At 38.6% G+C, this 22,666-nt stretch overlaps 1 long non-coding RNA gene across 18 annotated transcripts in view; it reads right to left on the bottom strand.

Annotated features, from left to right (window-relative positions):
* Positions 1-22,666, bottom strand: part of LOC308560206 — a 363,790-nt gene that overhangs the window by 163,655 nt on the left and 177,469 nt on the right. For 4 of the 18 annotated variants that reach the window (XR_013999278.1, XR_013999289.1, XR_013999290.1 and 1 more), the window contains one exon: positions 19,494-19,814. The exons of the other annotated variants lie outside the window; for them this stretch is intronic. This is a non-coding gene — a long non-coding RNA (uncharacterized lncRNA). The remainder of the gene's footprint in view (positions 1-19,493; positions 19,815-22,666) is intronic. 18 annotated transcript variants of the gene reach the window in all.

The following is a 22,666-nucleotide window of genomic DNA, read 5'->3' on the forward strand; positions in this document are numbered from 1 at the left end:
TATGCAAACAAACCATAAAAGAAAAAGACTGAAAATAGGCCAGGTGGAAGTATGCAAAATCTCTACAGTAGTTAAGTAGTTCGGTTTTATGTGACTTTTTTGGTTTAAATTTTTTAAAATTATTTTTTATACTTAGACTAGGAAAAATAAGAGGTTTATTATTTATTAACAATGCTTTGATCTTTTTTTTTTTTTACTACTTCTGAGAGGGTGAGAAGTTTCCCGTTTGACTAAATAGGAAATGCACACAACTCCCCTAAACAGATGTGTGATCACTTGAGTAACTGCTAATTGGCCTATCTGTACATACTTTTGCCTCCAAAGTCTTCACCTTGTAAGAAAGATAATTTTGGTCTTTAAAAAGTAGATAAATGTGATATATACTGATGACCTAGCCCAGGAGTCCTATGGAACATAATCTTAAATGTCTCTGGCTTTTGCACCAGGCATTAAAGAAAATGCTCCACATTCTTTAGTTGATGGCTCTAGAACCAACCAGACATAAAAAACATCACTCTTTCATCTGAAGGCTAACTTGGGGTTAGGGTCACAATTACATAAAAAGAACACTAAGTGCCCTGACCTGTGTTGCTCAATGGTTAGAGTGTTAGGCCCACGCACCAAAAGGTCTCGGGTTCAATTCCCAGTCAAGGGCAGTGCCTGGGTTACAGGTTCAACGGTCAGGGAATGTGCCAGAGGCCACCAATCTAGATGTTTCTCTCCCCACCCTCCACTCTCTCTAAAACTCAGTGGAAAAAAATACTTCGTGGGAGATTAACAACAACAACAAAGAACACTAAGCAAGCACCAGGTTCTATGCTCTGCTTTGAGGAGTTATAAAGAATATAAAACCAATTCCTACCCTCAAGCAGCACAGAATCTTGTTTACCAGACAACACATAATACAATTTTTAAAATGTAAATCAACTAAACACTTACGTTAATCAGTACCATCCCTATTTTTCTAAGCTCTAACCCTATCAGAGGGGCTTGAAGCCTGGAAACTCCATTTCTAAGACTCCTCTGCCAGCAAGATTCTAGGTTTAGATTCTTTCGACGACAGGCACTCCACTTGTCTTTGGCCGATGAGCACACACTCGGGCTGTGACAGCCGTGTTTCCTATAGTCCCTGATCTGGGTTTGCTCCTCCAGGCCGTTTAACAATTATAACCCAACTCCCTCTATGAAATCCTTCTCTCCTTGAAATATATAAATGGGTTCCATTTCCTTGGTTGGCCCATGACAAGTCTCCAAGCAGCAGAATCTCCTCTTCTGACCACTTCTGGAAATAGGCTAAATTTTACTATTCAAAACACAGTTTTCTAACTCTACCACTAACTCTTTTTAGCTATTTTTTTTTTCACCATTATTATGAGTTTCCTCTTTGTTAATTGTCAAGAAGATGGAACATGGTAAAGTAGAAAAAATTAAAGTTTTCGTCTCAAACAGTTGACAGAGATTCATTTTTGGATTACTGATGTTTAAGCCTTTAGAATAGAAATGACATATTAAGTACATCATGCCTCTCCTTGAGATGAAGACAATTATATAATCACTGAAGGATTAGCCTGATTTTGAAATTAAGCTCATCAAAATGATTATGTGTCTATATGTGAGTGTATTCCATGTATATAACTCATATATGTCATAATTTTAAAATTTTATCCTGTTACCTATATAATCATACCCTTATATACATAAAAACCTAACTATAGTTTGATTGTTCAGATTACAAAACCATATAAGACTAATGAACAGTACAGAAATAATACAGTCCTCACAATTTACATGCATGACTGCTTTAGTGTGGGAGGAAGTAAATGCCATCCCCTATCTTGTTCAAAATTCAGTATGGATTAGAGGTGAGACTTCTGGTTCTGGTTAACATGCAGCAAGCATACTTCACCCAAATCTTCCATTGAGTAAAACTATAAAACCTAGTCACAAATGACAGAAAGCAGATATCTGAAAACTCTGGAAAGAAAAAAGCAGCAGGCAAATCACAGAAGACCACTGGAATCTGAAGTGGCAGTGGGTTTACATCATTTATTTTCCACAAGTATCCTCTGGCCTGAATGTAATAGAGCTGGAAACCTAGAAATGAGCAATGGGATGAAGGAGAAATCTCTAGAAGCCCTCTAATTCTGGCTCGTGGGACAACTAGTACTTCTAATATTCATGAGAATGTGGAAATCCCCCAATTTTGTTTTTTCTTTCTTCCCTCTTTTGCCATTTTTCTCATGCCCTTACCCCCAGGCAATTCCATGGCAGTGATGGCAGTGACTCTGAGGGAGGTCAGCAAGAGTGGAAACTAAGGAAGGGAACTCTTTCCATCCACTTGGTGGTACTGTGATTACAAGAGACTGAAGCCAACACTGTGGCTTCCTTTACTCTTTTTTTCCTGCTGCTTAGACCCAAACAGAGAGTGCACAGCAGAGCCTAAAGAACTGACGATGTAAATTCTAAGGACCTGAAATACATCAGGGAAGAATGAAGAGACTGAGATGCTCAGGAAAGTGACCCTATAGCACTGTTCATGAATTCCAGGGATCATCACCAAGCTGAAAATGTGTGGATCAGATTGTCATCAGCATACCAAAGACTTTGAGAACTGAACAAATAGATGGACCACTACACAAATCAGAGTGACCACTGAGTGATGCACACCCAGAACAGAACCACACTACTTCAATGACTTTGACAAGTAAATTAATATTGAAACAACAGCCCCCTGAAGGTAGGCTGGAACTTGCAGCTTTAACCTAACCAATTCAATTGCCTGCTTTAAATAAAAAAGGTTTTTTTATCATAGGATTTAAACACAACCCAAGTCTCATAATGTAATTCTCAAAATATCCAGACGAGATTCCAAAATTACTCAACATACCAAGAACCATGAGAATTTCAATTCGTCCAGGAAAAGATAAGTCTACAGACGTCAATGCCAACATGACACAGATGTTGAAATTATGTGACAAAGACTTTAAGGCAGCTAGTATATAAATGTTTAAATGGCCAGTCATGAACATTTTTGAAACAAATGTGAAAATAAAAGCCCCAGCAAAGAAAAAGAATATAAAGTAGAAAAATTGGAAATCCTAGAACTGGAAATTACAATAATCAAAATTTAAAATTCACTGGACAAGCTCAAGAGTAAAGTGGAGATGGCAGATGAAAAAGATCAGTGGACTTGAAGATAAATCGATAGAAATTATCTAATCTGAACAACAGGGAGAAAAATAAGTTTGAAAAATGAGTGGTGGTTCAGAGACATGTGATTCAGTAACAGAAGGTCAGGCATTCATGTCATTAAAGTCCCTAAAGAATAAGGGGGGAGGGGTGCTGAAAATATATTTGAAGAAACAAGAGTGGAAAATTTGCCAAGTCTGGTGAAAGACATAAACCTACAGATTCAAGAATCTGAGGAAACTTTAAACAAAGTTAACCCAAAAAGTCCGTGGTAAGACAAACTTAAAGACTAAAAATATTCCATTTGGTGTTGAAAAAGTTCTGGAATAAGAGAATAGTGATGGCTGAACAACATTGTGGCTGTAAGTACTGTCACTGAACTGTACACTTTAAAATGGTTAAAATGGTAAATTTATGTTCTGTGTATTTTATCACTATTTTTTAAAAAGACAAAGAAATAACCTTCAAAATTGCCAGAATAAAATGATAGGTTACATATAGGGAAACGATTATTAGCATAATTGTACATTACTCATACAACTCATCAAGGTTAGAAAGAGGGAAGTAGCACATAAGTTTTTAAGTAAAACAACTATAACGTCAGATTTTATATCCAGAAAAAAACATCCATGAGTAATAAAAGTAAAAACAAGATATTTTCACCTGAAAGGAAACTTTAAAAATTCCTAGCAGACCTGCTCTAAAAGAATTACTAAAGAAGGGAAATGCTACTAGAAGGAAATACGAATAACAAAAACAAAGGAAAAACAACAGAGATGTTAACTACTTGGAATAAATGTGTTTGATAGTTGAAAGCAAAATGTACCTGATGGGATTTTCAGTGCATGTAGATATCACACATAAGACAGCAGTGGCATCAAGGAGGAAGTGTAAAGGGACCTATAGGATAAGGGTTCTACATTTCAAATGAAGTGATAAGCATATGTTAAAAAGGTAAATATGCGTTTTTATAATCCATGGAACAACTACAAAAAAGCTGGACCAAAAAATATGGTCATAATCAAAATTAATTAACATGGAATACTAAAAATGTTCAAATAACCCAAAACGTAACAGGAAAAGTTAAAAAAAAAAAAAAAAAATCAGGAACAAACAATAATGGAATGAATGGTAAGCCTAAATGCAAATATATCAATAATTATATTAAATGTACAGGGTCTAAACACAAGAATTAAAAGTCAGAGATTGTCAGATTGGATTTTTAAAATGACTCAACTACATGCTATCTGTGAGCGATTCAGTTCAAATACATCTGTATAGGTAGGTTAAAAGCAAAAGTGAAAAAAATATAATGCAAACAAAAAAGAAAACTGGAAAAGCAAACAAAACCAATCACATAATAGACATGAAGAGACATTTCACTCAAGAGGATATGCATATGGCAAACAAGTACATGCAAAGATCTTCACTGTCATTAGCCATCAGGGAAATCCAAACTAAAACCACAATGAGATAATATCACTGCACACTTATCACAATGGTTAAGGTAAAACATAGTGATGACATCAAATTCTGAAAAGAATGTAGAGAAACTGGATCATTCATATGTTGCTGGTGGGAATATAAAATGATACAGTCACTCTGGAAAACACTAAACAATGTTTAGTTTCTTATAAAATTAAACATTGGAATATTACTCAGAATAAAACTGAACAAACTGTTGATATAAACAAGAAGCTGAGCCAATCTCCAAGGAATTAAGTTCCGGGTGGGGGGAAGGGGGAGCCAATTCACAGAAGTTATATGCTATGTAATTCCATTTATGTAACATTCTTGAAGTGAAGATTTTAGAAATGGAAACAGATTAGTGGTTCTTAGGGGTTGGAGACTTGGGGGAAGGGAAGAAGTGTGGTTATAAAAGGGCAACATGAGGGATACTTGTGATAATGGAACTGCTCTGTACCTTAACTGTGGTGGTAAATACACAAACCTACACATGTCAAAAATCCCATTTAACTAAATATACACACAAGTAACGTATAAAACTGAAGAAATCTGAATAAGATCAGTCATTTGTACCAATGTCAATTTCCTGGTTGTGATACTGTCTTATGGTCTGTAAAATGTTACTGTCAAAAGAAATTAGGTAAAGAGTTTATTCCTACAATTGCATGTGAATCTACAAGTATCTCACAACAAAAAAATTTTCTTAAAAAAGAAAAATGGAGTCATTAACTATATTAATATTAGGCAAAGTAGATTCCAGAACAAAGAAAATTACCAGAAATAAAGATGAAATACCACACAAAAGAAGTGATTCACCAAGAAGACGTAACAATCATACATGTATATGCACCTAACAACAGAACTTAAAATACACAAAGCAAAGGTGACAAATGTAAAAGTAGTAGATAAATTTGTAATTATATTTGAGGACATCAATACTTCCCCTTCTCAGTAATAGGTCAAGCTGGCAGACAGAAAATCAGTAAGGACAGCAAAGAACTGAAGAACACATCAAGCAACTGGATCCAGCTGACACAGAGAATGCTCCATCCAACACTAGCATACACATTCTTTGAGAGTAAATTAAATATTCAACAAGAGAGACCATAACTCGGGCCATAAAAACCTCAACTAATTTTCAAAGATTGCAATCATACAATGTATATTATCAGATAATAATACAATTAAACTAGAAATCAATAACAGAAATTATCTTCAAATATTTGGGAATTAAAATTCAATATATATACTCTTAAACTAGCTCATTTATATGTATTTTATAATATTTGAAAAAATTTTAATTATCTATAATGAAGTCTATTGTACGTTAAAAATCAGGCCAAAGTTAAGTCTATAGAATTATTCAGTCATTAGGAAATCACAAGTTAGACCTAGACTACGCCCACTGTATTACTCCCAATATTGGTATGAAGCATTAAGAAACCACTTGAGCCATACTCTGAACCTATAAGCCCACAGCAAATAAGTGACTATTCCTTAATTAGTTGCTCGTAAGTCACTAAAACATTAATATTGTCAATAGGATCCCTTTCATCCTAGTTTTTCCTTAATCATCTTATAATGTTAACAACAATATTCATTTAAAGATTCCTTACTAAAAACAGTTATATCAATGGTGGGATCCTGTATGTCTTGATCTGATCCAGCTTGTCCAGTGTCCTGTTACCCTCGGATAAGTTCAGACATTCTGTGACTGAAAGGATCTCAGTTCCTGAAATGTGAATGACTTTTAGACACTTGAGACATTTAGGAGAATTTCGAATCGAGAGGAAATAAAGTTTGACTTAATAAGGACAGAGGATAGGGTGGACATATTCTGTCAAATGAAGGAGGGACTGGGTATGGCATATTTTCATCTCCAACAGGTATCAATGTATTTTAAAGGCAAAAGGAAAATATGCAAGTAAATAGTGTATTATTTTAATAGACATAAACTGTGCATTTTTACAATGATCCACATGAAAAAAAATAAAAGTTTAACACCCATAGCCTTCATCCTAAGCTTACATTCATTCAACAAATATTTATTAACTATCTATTGGATGCCAGACATTACATAGTCATTGCTCTTGAGAAATACCCAGTTTAGTGGAAAGACAAGCATATAAACAATTACAATTTAATATGACATTTGCTATAACAAAGAGGCCAAAGACAAACGGATAGTGACAGAGGCTTCACAGAGAAGACATTTGGGCTACAGTTTTGAGTTAAGTAGGACGGTTTCCAGGAGGAAGTGAGAAAGGGAGGAACCAACGGGAGAATGGGTCCATGCACAGACAGAATATGAAAGAACATTATTTCTTAATAACACTAGGACTTTGGGCACTTGAAATGTAGGATGAGTAAGGAAAAGGTGGGAGGACATAGGCCGATTGGGGAGGGTCTTGTACACCCTGGAGGATTTGAGACAGGGAAGAGAAGTGATCAGAAGTTTCCTTATAAAAGTTTAACTCTGGAGACAGGTAGCATCTATTGCCATTGTCTAGCAAGAAGTGATGGGACTGAACTAGCACAGTAGCCACGGAAACAGAGAAGGGATATTTAGCAGATAAAACAGAAAAGACTTAGTAACCCAACTGAGTCTGAAGAGGGAGTCAAGGGTAAATCTCTCAGCATCTAACTTGGACACATTCTAAAGACAGAAAATGCAAGAGGAAAATTTGGGGGAAAGAAGATAAGGGATTCGTTCTGAACATGTTCGTGTTTAATGTGATGTAGCTCTTGGACAGCTAGATGGAGACGTGAAGCAGTGCTGTGAAAACAAGAGGGTGAGTTTTCGAAGAGCTGAGAGGCTGGAGGCAAAGGGTTAGAAGGCAGTGATTTATATGAGCTGTTCAAGTCCCTGGGGATAGATGAAACCCAACATGGAAAGTATATTCTTATCATTGTTATCGTATTATGTAAATGTTTCCTTGGCAAAAGAGCACTGATTGAAAACTGATTTAAAGTTCGACTATACATAAAGTTTCCTCTGTTTAAAAAAGTTTGTAAACCACTGTTCCAAAATGACCATCATAAAAGCCAATAATTATGCAGTGTTCTTCCATCAACAATAAACTCCACTTCTGGAATGAGAATTAGACACAGGGCTGCCTCCTGCCCACTCCAGCCTGGGTAGGATGCCAACAGCTGATGAACTAGAAGCCAAAGTCAGCAGACATTCTTCTACTAAAGTTCTAATCAAAAACCCCAAAACCTCACTTCTACTGAGCACGCCTCTCCTCTGTTCCCCAACCCACAGCCTTTTTTCCTCCCCTCTGCTTTTTTTCGGTGAATATATCTGTATGCCACAAATAGGCTATTAACTGCTCTTGGAGCAGGTGGTGTAAGGATAAAATATAATATGTTATTTCAGAAATAAATATGGTAACAAGAAATCATTTTGTTTAAGAGTCAGAACTAGAAAGGGGGACAGGAATTTCAAAATCTAAACAAAATGAGGGGTTCCTTGCTTATGATTACTTGGGGGCATCTAAGTCCACCTGGCTTACCTATAAGTGTACAAAAGTCCTGGCAGGGGGTGAAAGAGGAGAGTATGGGAAGACTCTGCCAAATTTTAGCTGCTCAAGAAGAAATATAAGGTACGAAAGGCCCCTGGCCAAGGCTCTAGAAAAGTATTCAATCCCACTGCCAGAGTCCAGAAAAAAAACGCTACTAAAGCATCCGAATTGCAAATTAAGTCTTCTTAGTAGACATCTTTGATGGCAAAATATTGTAAAAGATTTGGAGGGGCTAGGAAATGAAAAAGAACAAAGGGTCTGGGAGCCCCAAATACCCCAGGCTGATCTGAGCTTTCCAACTTCATTCATCATTAAGCCAAGTGATCCTGCCCTGTACGGCTGTCCTGGTCAGACTGATATACTAAGAGACGGAAAACAATGCCTGGAGGGTTTTGCTCACTTCTCCTAACATACAGTTCTAAATAAAATGTTTTAATATTCTGTGAGGTCTTTCGTTATCACCACAGAAATCTCTAAAACTGCAGAAACACAAGAACTGCTGGTATCTGGTTGGGCCTGTCTTTCAGGGGCTGAAAGTTGCTTTAGGGGGCTTTCCTGACTTGGCCTGAAGGATTTTTGCAGACTGCACTATAATAAAAATGATTGAAATGTATATTGTTTCAACAGACACCTCCTTGGATGGAAATAAACAGTACTTCACTCATCGGCAGCAACCAGACATACCTATACAGTATGCAAAGCAGGCCAAAATTCTCTTTCTTTTGTGTTTTGAAAAGGAAAAAGAATTTAGTGCCTATCTACTGAAAAAAAAAAGAAAAATGTGCCAGCAACACCCAAGATGATGTCATATCAGTTGCTGGCTTCAGGTCAACTACAGTGCAACAGGAAGCTTGGGACTGGAGACAAGCAGGACCCAGCCCACTGTACCCTCCCCTGGACCAATCTACAGACTTCTAATGACCTACAGAAATAACACTTTCCACTCTGGAGAGTGAGATAGTAATTTGTGTTTCCAATTCTGGCATTTCAAAAGCTAAGTCCAGAATACACATGGAAATACCCAGTCTACAAAGCCTTCTATAGTTCAAAGGGTACCAAACAACATCATTTAAACACTTTAAAAATAAAGAAGTTGAATTTTTCTTAACCATTCCATTTCCATCAACACCAAGCCCAATTCTATCAGGTTATAAAGACTGAGGCCAGCAATGGCTGCACCACTGCATGAACCATGAAAGTATAATCAACAGGAAAAAAGGCAAAAATTTGATTGGAAGACATTGGAAAGCTGGGTTTGGGGCTTTTTGTTTTAATGCTTAGTCTTAGCCAGTCCAATTCACATGTACTTCTGTGCACGAAGCTCTTGTGTAAGATGTTGTGTGTATGTTGGGGGGGGGGGGGGAGTACCATCACCATCACACAAACACCACCACAAGAAAAGTATACGTTTCTGCCCTCCAAAAGGCCACAATCTTCTTTTCTTGGGAAGTTTTGCTGATGTATTTACTGTTTTTCCTCTGCCTTCCTAAAACTATCACCACAGAGTAAGCATCATTTCAACACAAAAAGAACAGGAGGAGGTCAAGGCTGTTCACAGACTTGGAAGACAGAGGGAGTTTGAGGCCCTGGTCAACTTTTTATCTTTCCGTGGGAGAAAGATATTTGTGAATACAAGAGTGAGACACTAGAAGGAATGCAACCTCTCTAACTGGTTATCATTTGTAAATCCCCTGCCTGATTTGATAACAAATATCACTTTTCCTTCAGTGCCACTGGCCAAAAAAAAAAAAAATCACTGTGATAACAAAGGTACCATTATTTCTGGTAGCATTTTCCTGGGTCCTGTTAATAATCACACTTGCAGTCAACTACGGCCCTCAGTTCTCACATCACTGAGTAAATATTGCCTGGTGGCAAATATTAGTATCCCCAACTTTGCATTCCAAAGATGTCATGAAACCTATCAGAAAGGTCAGATCTCAGTAAATAAGGCCACAGAAAAAAAAATTTTTTTAATTCCCCTATTTTCACTATTCCCTAGTTTCAACATAAATTCCTGTGTCTCTGGCTCTCAATGGAATTTCCTATTAGACACATCAGTGGTCACTGCAATCCCATCATATCTGGCATTATACATTTAGTTAGCGGAAGTTCATAAAAACATAATCCTAGAAGCGACTTCTGGATCTGGACTCTTAAACTCAACTGTACTACTTTCGATTTTTCAAAATCACATTCATTTTTATAAGAAAAATCATAAAATTGGATTTAGCAATCTTCTTCCTACTCAGTCTCCTGAAGCACCTTCTGAATTTCTTCTTTAACAGAGGAAGTTCACCACTTCCTGTAGCTCATATGTGGAAATTAACGTACATCTGCATAAAAATTATAGTAGCTATAGCAGAAGAATCATATATATATGGGTAAACCACAGTGGGTATTTATGACAAATACACGATGAAAGTTACCTGACCCTTTATCAACTGTGTGAGAAGTTCCTGACTGTCAGAATTAGGGCTCACCACAATTTGTTATACTTTTCTTTCTAGCTGTTTTTATTTTTAATTATCAAGACTAAGAACTAGAGCATGACTGTCACCACAAAAGGGGTGTGTCAACAGCCAAGGCATGGAAGGCATTTCCATATCCCAACCCAGGAAGGACAGGCCGACCCTTCAACAGTAGGTCAAGTAACATATTTATCCTAACATTAGGACTTTTAAAATGCAATTCAAGTTGAAGGAAAGAAAGGGAAAGAAGGAGGTGACTTTAACTTTGTTAAATTTCACAATAAACCTACACCCAGATTCAGCAAGGGCTTTTCAGTGGCTTCACAGTAGCTGAGATAATTACACGACTGCCCTCTTGATGGATGAGTCCCCATTGAGAGGAGTCGACTGAATCCCGAGGACGGCATTCCAGGGCGATGAAAAGAATTCTTTCAGTGCACACCCACTGTGTGACTTGGTTCAGGCAGGATTTCTCCCTGCCCCACTGAAGGAGACGGAGTAGAAAGCAAAGAGGAGGAGCAGAGTTCAGTGTGTGCACAGGGCCCTGGGCAAATAAGTAAAAATTGTTAGCATTCACGTGCCTATTGTACACCAAGAACTGCTCACGTTTTTATATATTACCTCCAGTAGATTATGAATTCCTAAGGACTAAAGTCTCATCATGTTTAACCTCTCATAGAGCCTAGGACGATCTCCATTGTTTATACAATGGAGAATGAATAAACATGAATTGAAATGAAAAAGAATTCCAGAACATGAGTTCCAAAGGGCATGAGTATTTCCTGCAGTTAACAGTGCTTCCCACATATTGATGCCATGCTCTTGTTTTGTGACCACTGTTCTTTTCCCAGCTCTATCTCTGGTGGAGGCAGAGTGTCTGGTCCTTGGCACGGGCATGTTTACACATATATGTATATAAATAAACAAAGTAAACCATCTTCAAGAAAACTATGTATTTTATATATTTATCCTTATGATTGTCTATTTCCTCCTATTAAAGTATCAGCTCTACGAAGATAGGAAGTGTGTCTACTCACTACTATTACCAATATATCTAGGGCAATGCTTAGGAAAAAGAGGTAGCCGATATTTACTTAATTGGTATTATCAAATGAATGAATTACATGCTAAGTAAAAACGGACTACTGTGCTAGATCTTGGAGATAAAAGGAATTTCGTGCATCATCCTGTCTGGCAGAGAACAGCTCTCACTCTCATCATTGCTGAACATGGATACGATTAGGGCTGAACTGGAGGCGGAAACTTTTCTCCTAGAAAGAATGCCTTCATTTTTGTGATCTGAACACTTTATAAAGGCCCAGTCACATGTATTTTACAAGGAATGCTGATTCCAGTCCTGTGCGCAGTACCATCCTTAGTCTCAGGCAAAAGGGCATGCACTGGAATGACCAGCAGTCCATGGCCTCCAGGACCCCCCCCAAGTACCCTTTTGAATCATGCTCCAGGTCCTAAGGCCCTGCAGTTCCCTGTCCAAACAGCCCGAGTTCACTGACAGGGCTTGTGCAGATTTTTCCCAGATACTCTCACAAGGGTGGCCCAATCTTTAATAAGCAACCCCGAGGCCGACAGGATGACGTGTGGCTCAAGCACGGACATGTGGACTCAGATGTCCACAGAGGCATGCACACTGGGTCCAGGCTTCTGCTCCTGCTACCTGGTCAGGCACGGAACTCTACGAAGAATCTGGAAACTCAGAATTCAAACCTGGCCTTCAAGATTGTTATGAAGGTGTGATTTTTGTCAGAGGAGAAGAATTTCTGAACGTATTTTGAGCATTGTTTTAGTCTGACTTATAACTTGTAAATACTTACATGCACAGTATGAGGGCCTTCATTCACATTCTAGCCCTGGGCACTATAAGGAAAAGGTCAATATAAGGAAAACAGGATCAGTTTCCAGCTTGCGTAGGGCATAGGGCCAGCAACTGGAAGAGCCAGAACTCAAACTCAGTTCTTCACAATCTCAGTGTCAGGTCCCACAGCAAACCCCATCCTCCAACTCCACTGCTTCAAAGCACTTTTGTGTGTGCTCTCTCCTGTCAGGATTACAGCAACCCAGAGGCTCCTAAGAAGTGAGGCCACGGCTGCAAGAACCCACAGCCCATCCTCTCCCCTCACATCCTGGACTTTTATCTCAATACCATAGGAGCCAAATACAGGTGATTGTAAGTCCAAGTGGTTGCTCCACGTGTGCAGGCGTGTCACTACCTGCAGTGTAGAGAGGATCTATGCTAGAGGTAAGCAAGCAGTGACACATGCCTCAAGAACCTCACAAGATGCAGCCTGAGGCTTCTGAATGTACAGCTTTTACAACTCTAAACCCAGAAGTGCATTAGTGTTCTTGCAAAACAGGCTGTGCAACTATTTAAAGCCCACATATAATACCTTCATAAGACTTGTGCTTACAGAGAGCCTTTCATCCAAGAAATTCAAAGCACTTTACAAGTCCAGAGCAATTCATCCAAACACTCCAGGGGGGTATGCAGGTGGCCCGGGTTATGCTCATTGATGAAGAAACTGAGGCACGCTGACAGCCTAAGTACCCTTCTTTAAAACAGTCTTAACTATCTGAAGATGAATGACCTTAACCATCCACAAAAACATGCTACCGATATAGAGGGGAATTTTTTTCATTATTTTCATAGCAATTAAACTGAATGTAATGAAATTGAATGTCATGTTGCAGAAATTGATGCCTTGCTGCAATTCTTTCAACCACAAGAGCCATCCAAAATTTAAGCTCAGTCCACTGCAAATAGTTTATCATTAAATTTGAATATTACTGCCTTTCAAATGCAAATTCTATAATCACAAAATTTAAGAAATTTCGATTTTTCCCCAAATAGAATCAGGCTTTTACACCTTTGGCCAAAAAGCACTTAGCAAAGGTAATTAGCATATCCTCTCCAGTCTAGATGGAATTGATTTCAAGCCAAGGAGATTAGCTTCATTTGCTTTTTAGTAGGAGGTAAATGGCCCCAGGGAACTATGTCTGAGAGTAGTGGAGGAAGAGTCCTTGCATAAATAAGGAAGATTAAAATATATAAATAAGGAAGAATAAAACTATAATCAAAAAACGCAAAGTCTGTGCTGAAAACATATATCTGAACAATTATGTTTGTAACAATAGCCAACACTTAGTGCTTACTGCATGCTAATCATTGTTCTTGGTGCTTATAAGTAACCCATTTTATAGATGAGGAAACTAAGACTCAGAAAAATTAAGAGATACATACAGTCGCAAAGAGCTTCCAGTGAAGTTAGAAAGATTACCACTTGTTCATTCAGTAAGTTAAACTACACAGAATGTAGAATGTGAACATTCATATAAATTTCTCCTAGAGAGTTCACCATCTAATGGAGGAATGCACAGGCAAAACAACATTCAAATAGGCATTTACAAGGCACAAGAGCAACGCAATGAAAGCTGACTGCGCACCTGGGTCAGAAAATAGAGACTGCAGGAGGATGTCCTTTTCAACAGGCAGATCGAAGAAGAAAGGCATTTTAGGCTGATGGAAATGGTTTATGCAAATGCACAAGACACAGGACACCCTAACCTGGGCCACCTGGGTTGTCTGGATGGCTAGAGAATGAGGGTGCGGGAGTGGAGTAGGGAAAGGAAATCTTAGGCTGGGCAGGTATAAACAGGTAAAAATTGAATAAGAGTTAATTACTTTTGCAATTGTGTATATTTAGCTCCTCCATCAAGATAGAAGGCTCCTTGTGGGGAGAAAAAAAAACAACCTCCTCTAGATTCTAGCAGAGTGGCTTATGCGTGATAATGTTGACTCTCAAGGACCGATTGCTGTTCTTTCTTTATCGCCATCACTTAGATAATGGCTTACAGGCATCGCTATTAGCACTCTTATATTTACTTACTTATTTAAGCCTTATACCAACCCAGTGAGGTACATTCTATTACTATTACCATTTTCAAAACAGAGAGCTGAGGAGTAGTGGTGCACCCACAACAAACACCTGCTAAACGGCACTTTATAGAATTCATGTCCCCAAAGCACACCCCAAACTGAAGTGCAGATTTGTTACTAGGGATTTCCTTTCTCTGTGATTGCCAATACTCTGCCCTCCTACTCCCGCATCCTCACCACCCTAAGTAAATGTCACAGACTCCCCAGGAGATGACTCACTGACAAGCCCATGAACACTATCTTCACGATCATATAGTACCTTCCACTTTCCTCCTCTCCTGCGGGGTTCCATCCAGTGATGTCTGCCAATGAGAACAAAGGTCACAGGTGCTAATGCCCAAGGTACTAATTTAGCTACTGAGACACCAAGGATGTCATCTACCACAGTTCCTAAGCCATTTAATGTTAGTGCTGCCAATTCTACTCCTTACGGAGTTACTGGTGTCCCATCACATACTCAATGTAGCACACAGATTTTGGTGAATCACTTCTGAGTTTCTGCTTTCACTTTTAACACAGTCAAATCTCCCTAGGTTTCCACCATGATTCCAGAAGGAGCTCAATGGGAAGGTAATCCAAGTGACTGTCAGCACGCTCTCCTTGGAATCCTCCTCCCTTCTATCAACACATTTCCAAGTTTATTTACATGAACATTTCTCCATTTGATTGCTAGCACACCTGGACAAGCATAGGAGGTGCATAAATTTTTATAGCTCAGCTTATATGTAGTAGGCATTCAAGTTGCTGAATGAATGAGTGAAACATTAATTTCCCAACTCTGCCATAAGCTCCTTGAGACTATACACGGCTCTTGTCTGTTCACTTCCATTCTTTATTTCCTTGTTTGTGAAATAATAATATAGCACAAACTCCAAAGGGCTGCTGTGAAGATGTGTAAAGCACTTAGAATGGTGTAGGTATTTGATAACCATTAGCTTATCATGAACGTTATTCTCAGATATACATACTTAACATAGGCTTATTGTTTTGATCGCATGAGGCACCAGCAATGGCTGCTTGTCCCTTGGCTACTCTTGTCCAGTTCAACTAAGTCTTCCCACAGAACAAGGTCTTTCCCAGCAGTTCCTCAAACAATGATGAAAAGTGACTCCAGGAAACCAAAACACCCGACCTCCAATTTGCCCAGGCAAGTTTGAATGTAAGAGTAAGCACAGATAAGGCCAGAGCCGTAATACCAGTTACAACTCAAAGTCATGTTTTCCACATGAATTTAAAACTATCCCTTGAAAAAGAAAAGACATACGCACACCCACGGATGGGCCGTGCTTCTGAATGGTTATGATTACCCAAAGCATACAACTGGCCAAAGAGCCACTCCTGATAAACAGCTGGAAAGGAATCATGACAACGTGCCTTGCATTCTAGTTGACACATTGACATAAACCCAAATAATATCAGACTGTGTGACCTCATCCTGGGATGGGAGCCAGAGGTTTCACTGGAGATCTCTGCAGTTATCAGATCTGGAGAGTGTTTCATTGCTTTTTCTTTGAGCAAACAAAAGGTAACAGGGACCAAAGGAGGCAAGAAGGTAGGACCAGAAATTTGCCAGACTTCATTACCCTAAATTACCTGATGATGAATCAACAGTACTTGTTCCATGGTTTCAATAGAAGGTAAACTACTACTAAAAAATATCTGACCTCCATCTTGCTTTTAATCTCTTCCTTTTCTCTTACCCCAGAGAAAGAATATTCATGTTTCCTGAACAAAGGGTACCCCTTTAACGCAATCTCAAACAAGCCCTGTTTCCTTGTTCTATCTTCCAGCCCTTTCTTTCACTCCCCAGTCAGTCCTCTTCAATCCATTAACCACAATAGAAAGAACCAGATTATTAACCCCCCACCCCCTGCCAGTGTGCCTCAGTGGAAAAGCCAAAAGTTTCTAATTTTAGGCACTGTCCTGGCATATGCTGGCCAAGGATCTTGAGATTTCTTCACCTATCTGGGCCTCAGTGTCTGCAGCTATAAAATGAAGTTGATCTCTGCAGCCCTGTCACCACCAAAACTCTCCAAAGTCATTAGCCCACAGGTTTTCAAGTGTGCAGAGAAACAAAGAATTATAGGAGATCAGACCCCCCTCTTCCCATATGGGGGAAGAACTCTGTAGAAACACATTCTTAGGGGTGGCAGAACGCCTAGGGGAAAAAAATTAAGACAACCAAATATAGGGGGAACACTCCATCTTATCCCCCCAGTGGAACTTAAAAGGGTGAGCGCTCACAAACACAAAGGAGAAATGCTGGCCAGGAGCCCAGTGGTGTGAAGTACACCCAAAACCTTCCCTCTCCCCCAGCACAGAACATTTTTGTATCTGGTATATTTGGGAAATGAGAATTAGACAGATGGCATGTTTTTCAGGGACAGAGCAGTGTATTGGGTGTAATCAATAAATATTCCAATTGAACTCAACATCTTTCTAGTGGTGCTCTTTGGGAAGATGAAGCTGATGCCTAAACGTCCCACTCTGCTACCTACTCCTCATTTAGTGACTGTCCTGTGAGTCACACACCAATTTAGAAGGTCAGCACAGTGGAGGCCACAATTATGACCACACAGCACTGAAGAATTTAATCAGTTAATGCTTCTACCCGAACATGGACAGCTCACAATCAATGGAAGAAGTTACTTTGTAAATTGGATTTTCCCCCCTTGAATTTGAGATCTAGAAACCTACACTGCTTGACTTCCCTGGAAATTTTCCAGATTTGCACTTCAGTTTCAACTTTGTGGATTGCGCTTGATTTCCTAAGACAATAGTGTACGGTGTTGCAACCGGCTATTAAATCTTGCTTTTAAGAGCAGTTTAGGTATTCTTTGCAAAGAGGCTTCTGTAATTTCCATCATGTTATTTTATTTTCAATTTTTCCTCTTTTTTCTCCACCTTAAACCCCCTTTCTCAGTGGTGCCTAAGTGCTCAGGTAATATACATACAAATGCTCCGAGAGACAGATGGTAAGTACCATCTCATGGTGCCTGTGCTTCTTAGTGAAAAAAATACCCAAGCCAGAACGCAGTAATTCCACCCTCCCAAGTGCTATAATAATCGCTGCAGGGGGTAGTTCTGCAACTAAAACTGCAGCACAATGGGTGTATAAATTAAGGCTACCAATAATGCTTGACAATACAATGAAGCAAGGATTCTAATATTCCCATGTCCATAAAACCAGAAAAATTACTTTAAAACCCGCAGTGAGATAAAACTTGTTAAACCATTTTTGCAAAGTCAGTGCTATGTTCTCATTTTTCCCTAATATATGATTTTCATGTAACTGAATATGTACTCCAGGAGTGTGGACCTCCAAATAGGGAAGATTTTCTATAACTGTAGGTCTTATCAGCTTTGTAGGTCTCTACAGGCACAGACTATCTGAAAGCTTATTAATGGCTAACATTTAAAATCTTTACTAAAGTGTTCATCACACAATTGGATAGCTCGTACCTAATTCTATTAAATTATTACCCCCATTTTTATGGCTAGGAAAACAAAGGCTGAGATAGATTAAATAATTTGCCTAATGTAACATTGCTAGTAAGTGGTAGAACCAGGATTTGAGCCTTGGAAACTCTGACTCTGGAGCTCAAACAATTAGCTACCTAAACAATGATCCTGGTAGTACTGAAAGTCCTCAGTTTTAAAGGGGAATGAAACAAGTCACTTATATATTATTTCCCCTAGAAAACATCTTATAAGGGCAGATTAACATGGGTCCAATCCAGAGAGATTTGGCTATAGAAATGCCCAGAGGACATGAACTAGTAGATCATTTTTCCTTTGACATTTTCCCTGCCCAAAGTCCAGAAATAGGATTATGTCAAGGGCCCCTCTGAATTATGGGGCTCAGTGAGACACCATGGCTATCTACCCACTCGTCCACCTGCTTTGAGTTATCTGGAGATACTGTGTCTCCTGAACTATGCACATGCCAAGAAATGTCAAGACCATCAATATTTACATCACATGAACCTGAAGGTCAGTTCAAAAGGGTACCAGTTATTTATGGGAACCTTTTAGTCACCTAGGGCAGATGGGAGAGAAGGAAGAGCTTGGAACTGTTCCCATTTTATCTTAAGGATCTCTAATATAAGTAGTCTACTGCCAACCGCTAAGACATTCCATAGTGAAAGGTAAAATCACTATTTTTAAAATATCACTTGTGCTGTTCACTTTTCATAAACCTAATGTCACCAGCAATAAGGAGTCAGAAGATCCCATCACGTTAAATAGTGCCTGAAACCTCTGAACAATAAGCGACTGCAAAGCAATGATATGTCCTAATTTTAAAAGGATTTTTGTTCTAAAGGTTATATCTGGTATTTTTAAAATACATGAAAATAAAAGCACAGAAGCCTATATCTAGAGCCACTGGCGATGAAACAAACCATTTGAATATTATCAAATGCCCCATTCAATTTTTCCTATGTTTGCTCGAAATATTTTTAAAGAAAAAAAAAATCCCTGAATGAAGCTCTCTCCACAGCATTAAACCCTTTTGCCCTAAACACCCCTCCCCCCCCCCACACACACACCCAGGGGGAAAACTATCCACCCAACAACCCATTTCATCACCTCAAAACTGGAATGAAGTCCACATACATGAAACATTCTAAGAATCATAAACTAATAGTTTTTTATAAGCTCTCCCCCAACCCCTGCAAAAAAAAAAAAAAAAAGCTGCTGAATTTGTCATTACACTCCTCGCATTTGGTAATACCTCGATCTTACAAACAGGACCCGAGGGCTATAATTGGACCACTAAGTGTCTCTGATGTCCCACCATTAGAACGTCAAGAAACAAAAAGCATCGAGGGACAACGTATAAAATTTAACGGAGTACCTATGTGATTTAACCAGTGCTGACACACTAACCTTTTTCATGGAAATCTCCTTGAAAAAGGAAACCAAAAATTCTGAAGGCTCTACTGCTTGCAAAGGAGTGTCCAGAGAAGATCAAAAGTTGTCTTTTCCCAGCTGAAATCTGAGTTTTATCTTCCTGCTTTGACTAGAGGTCCCTTGCCGAAGGGCCTGCGGTGTTATAAATGACCCCATCACTCACTCCCTCCGCCGTCCCCGCCGGGACAGGAAGGAAGGAAGGAAACCTTGGAGTCCTGCTCCTACATCCCTTAATCATACACATGCGTGCCCCCGAAGCAGTAAGTCACCGTCTCTCAGTGTCACCATGACTCACACCTGGAACAGAGCAGAGACCACAGGTACTCAGAAATGCCATTCCCAAAGAAAGGTATCTTAATACATTAGAAATAATAATACGTAGGCACCAGTGTTGCTCTTTCTCAAAGAGACATCACACCAGCAAGTCTACCCTTCTAATTAAGAGCCATCAGCCGTGTTAAAGGCAACTTTTATAGAGCACAGCTTTCCAAACAGAACATTTCAGGACTCGGTACGCTTTCTAAGCTCTATTAAAACCAAACATCTATATCATGTTCATCTACTTGGGCATGAGTTTAATTAGTGGAATTGGCTCTTTGTTGGGCCGACTTTCTTCTCTTCAACTCAGCAGGGCAGAAACATGACCCATCCTATGTTTTAAGATGCTACCTAATTATATAAAAGATATCATTTAACTCTACAGAGAAGTAGGTAAGAATCAAAATATACCATCGATCCTGAAGAAAAATACTTGTGGTTACCCCATTTCCTAAGATTATGTGCCTGTTGATTTACTACATCCTAAAGAAAGAGGAAAAGAGGTTTATTAATAGTCAAAGAGCCTTTTTTATTTTGATTACAAAAAATGCAAATTGTCTTCAGCTTTATGTCAATTGTATATGTTTGGGCGAGCGTTCCTACTCAATACACTACTACATTGCTTCCATTTATCCGTCTTGGGGAGAGGCAGTAAGAGCAGTGCCTACTCAATACTTTTAAGCACATTAAAATCTCTTATTGGGGAGATAAGAACCACGCCTCCCTCTTGCCAAGCAAAAGCCCACAGAACAAGGCCAAATGAAAAACAATACCTCCTGCAGATTTTACTAAACTTTTTTGTTGAGTTTGCACCATTATTATCAGCTGCCCTTCACAACTGCCAGAGTTTCATCAAATCTGTTATCAGCTCAGTATCAGCGTAACTGCACAATGGTCTCCCAGCTTCTGGATTTGAAATTGATGAGTGGATGCTAATGAGTGCTCTATCTGCAAGATTTACTTTTTGTATTTAACTCTCTGACCTTAATTTTATTTCATTCAAAAATCTGGAACAAAAGCCCACGTCGGGCAAAGAAATGCATTATGACAGTCTCAGCAAGAACCAGCCCAGGCTGACAGGCTGCTGCTTTTCAGCAAAATGGCCACCTCAAGGAGCAGGTTCTGAAATAACTGAGAAGAGAGGTTTTTAGAACAACAACAACAACAAAAAAGACATATTTTGGACAGTAGTGAATATATACATAGGATAAAAGTATTTTTTAAATAAAAAACATTGCAATACATTTAAAGAAATAATGTAACTGAAAATAGATTTTTTTTTTTAAAAAAGAATGAACTTGATGCTACCACGCTTTTAAGGTTATTTTTCATTGATTTTCAAGGGCTTTTTAATAGGATTATATACCCAACATTGAGGGCCAAAAGCTCTTTGACTGCATATAAATGAATTGTGGTCCGTTCAACTTTCAAACGACTCTCTTATCCAGACTCCATTAAAATTATATTAAAACAAAGTATCTCCTTTGACATTTTGGTTGTGCTGTGGAAAAACACTAATAATATGCCTTAACCTGAATGCATATGCATATAAAAATACCCTTTCCTCAATAAACCTATGTGAACTAGCACCTGGCATCCAGATTGAAGTACAGAATACAGTGTTACTAAACAAAAGGAATGCATCTTGATGAACATACCAGCACAAAGCATGAGTTCCTGGTATTCCTTCAACCTTGCTAGTTCCATGAATTACTTCTTGAGTGACAGATTTTTTTTTAAACCACACTTGTGTTATGTTTTACCTCCAGCTTTAAAACTGTGCAAATGGAAAAGAAAACCTGTCTTAGTAAACATTCCCCTAACTATCATCAGGTTTAGGACGTTATTTGTAGACCTGAAGGACAATGCAATATAAACCACAGATGCTGGTGCCTGTCAGCTATGAAGTATCCAAAGATTAACCCACAGCAAACTAGCCCTGCACTGCATTCCAGGGTCACTTAGATACAAACGCAAGGAAGATGCCTTTTAGCTAAAAATGTAGAAGTCAGGCAGCTGCAAGTCAGGCTTTAAAAATGATCTTTGGAAAATCTCATGGGTTTATGCTATCCTAAAATGGCAAATACTGACTTTTTTTTAATGTAATACCAGTAAACCACATTCAAGGTCAGAAAAAGTCTACTTGGCCACCTGAATAAATCTGCCATATTTGGTATCCAAAATTAAAAGGCAGAGATTTAAAAGTAGTAGTTAAATGCTAGATTTCAATATGAAAACTTAAACTTTGGGCAGGGCCTAAGCCAAAATAAGGACAACTCATTTAATGGCATTTATTCAGCTCACTTGTTAAATATACACTGATTCATATACAGTCAAGAATAGTACTAAAGTTAACCAATATTAGTTATAACTAATATTATAATCAGACTCATATATTGAGCTATTATGTATGTTTGAAATAATCACAGACTTGTTAGGTCTGTCTCAAGTAGGCTAAGAGATAACTGAATATTGTTAAAATATTAAAATATACGAAGAGACATGTATAGTGAGGAGTGCACTCAGCAAAACATCACTAAATTATATCCTTATTCCCAGCTTGCCTTTAAAATGCACCCCCACCAGACACATTCATCCACCACACAGAACACAACCAGAAAGGAGTGCAGAGTCCACAACCAAAATGACAGCCCAGGAGTTTGTGGGTTTTTTTAAATGGTGGTTTGAGATTGAGGTTTTGTTTCTCTACATAAATAAAATATCCATGGAAATATTCTCCTGACACTGTGGAATCAAAGAAAAGAAGATTCCTAAACCAAGTGGTTTACCAATTTCTTTTGATCAAAAGCAGTTAGAGGACCAACTAGATC

Source organism: Miniopterus schreibersii (genome assembly GCF_964146895.1).
Source record: "Miniopterus schreibersii genome assembly, chromosome: 8".
In the NCBI taxonomy this organism is placed as follows: Eukaryota; Metazoa; Chordata; class Mammalia; order Chiroptera; family Miniopteridae; genus Miniopterus; species Miniopterus schreibersii.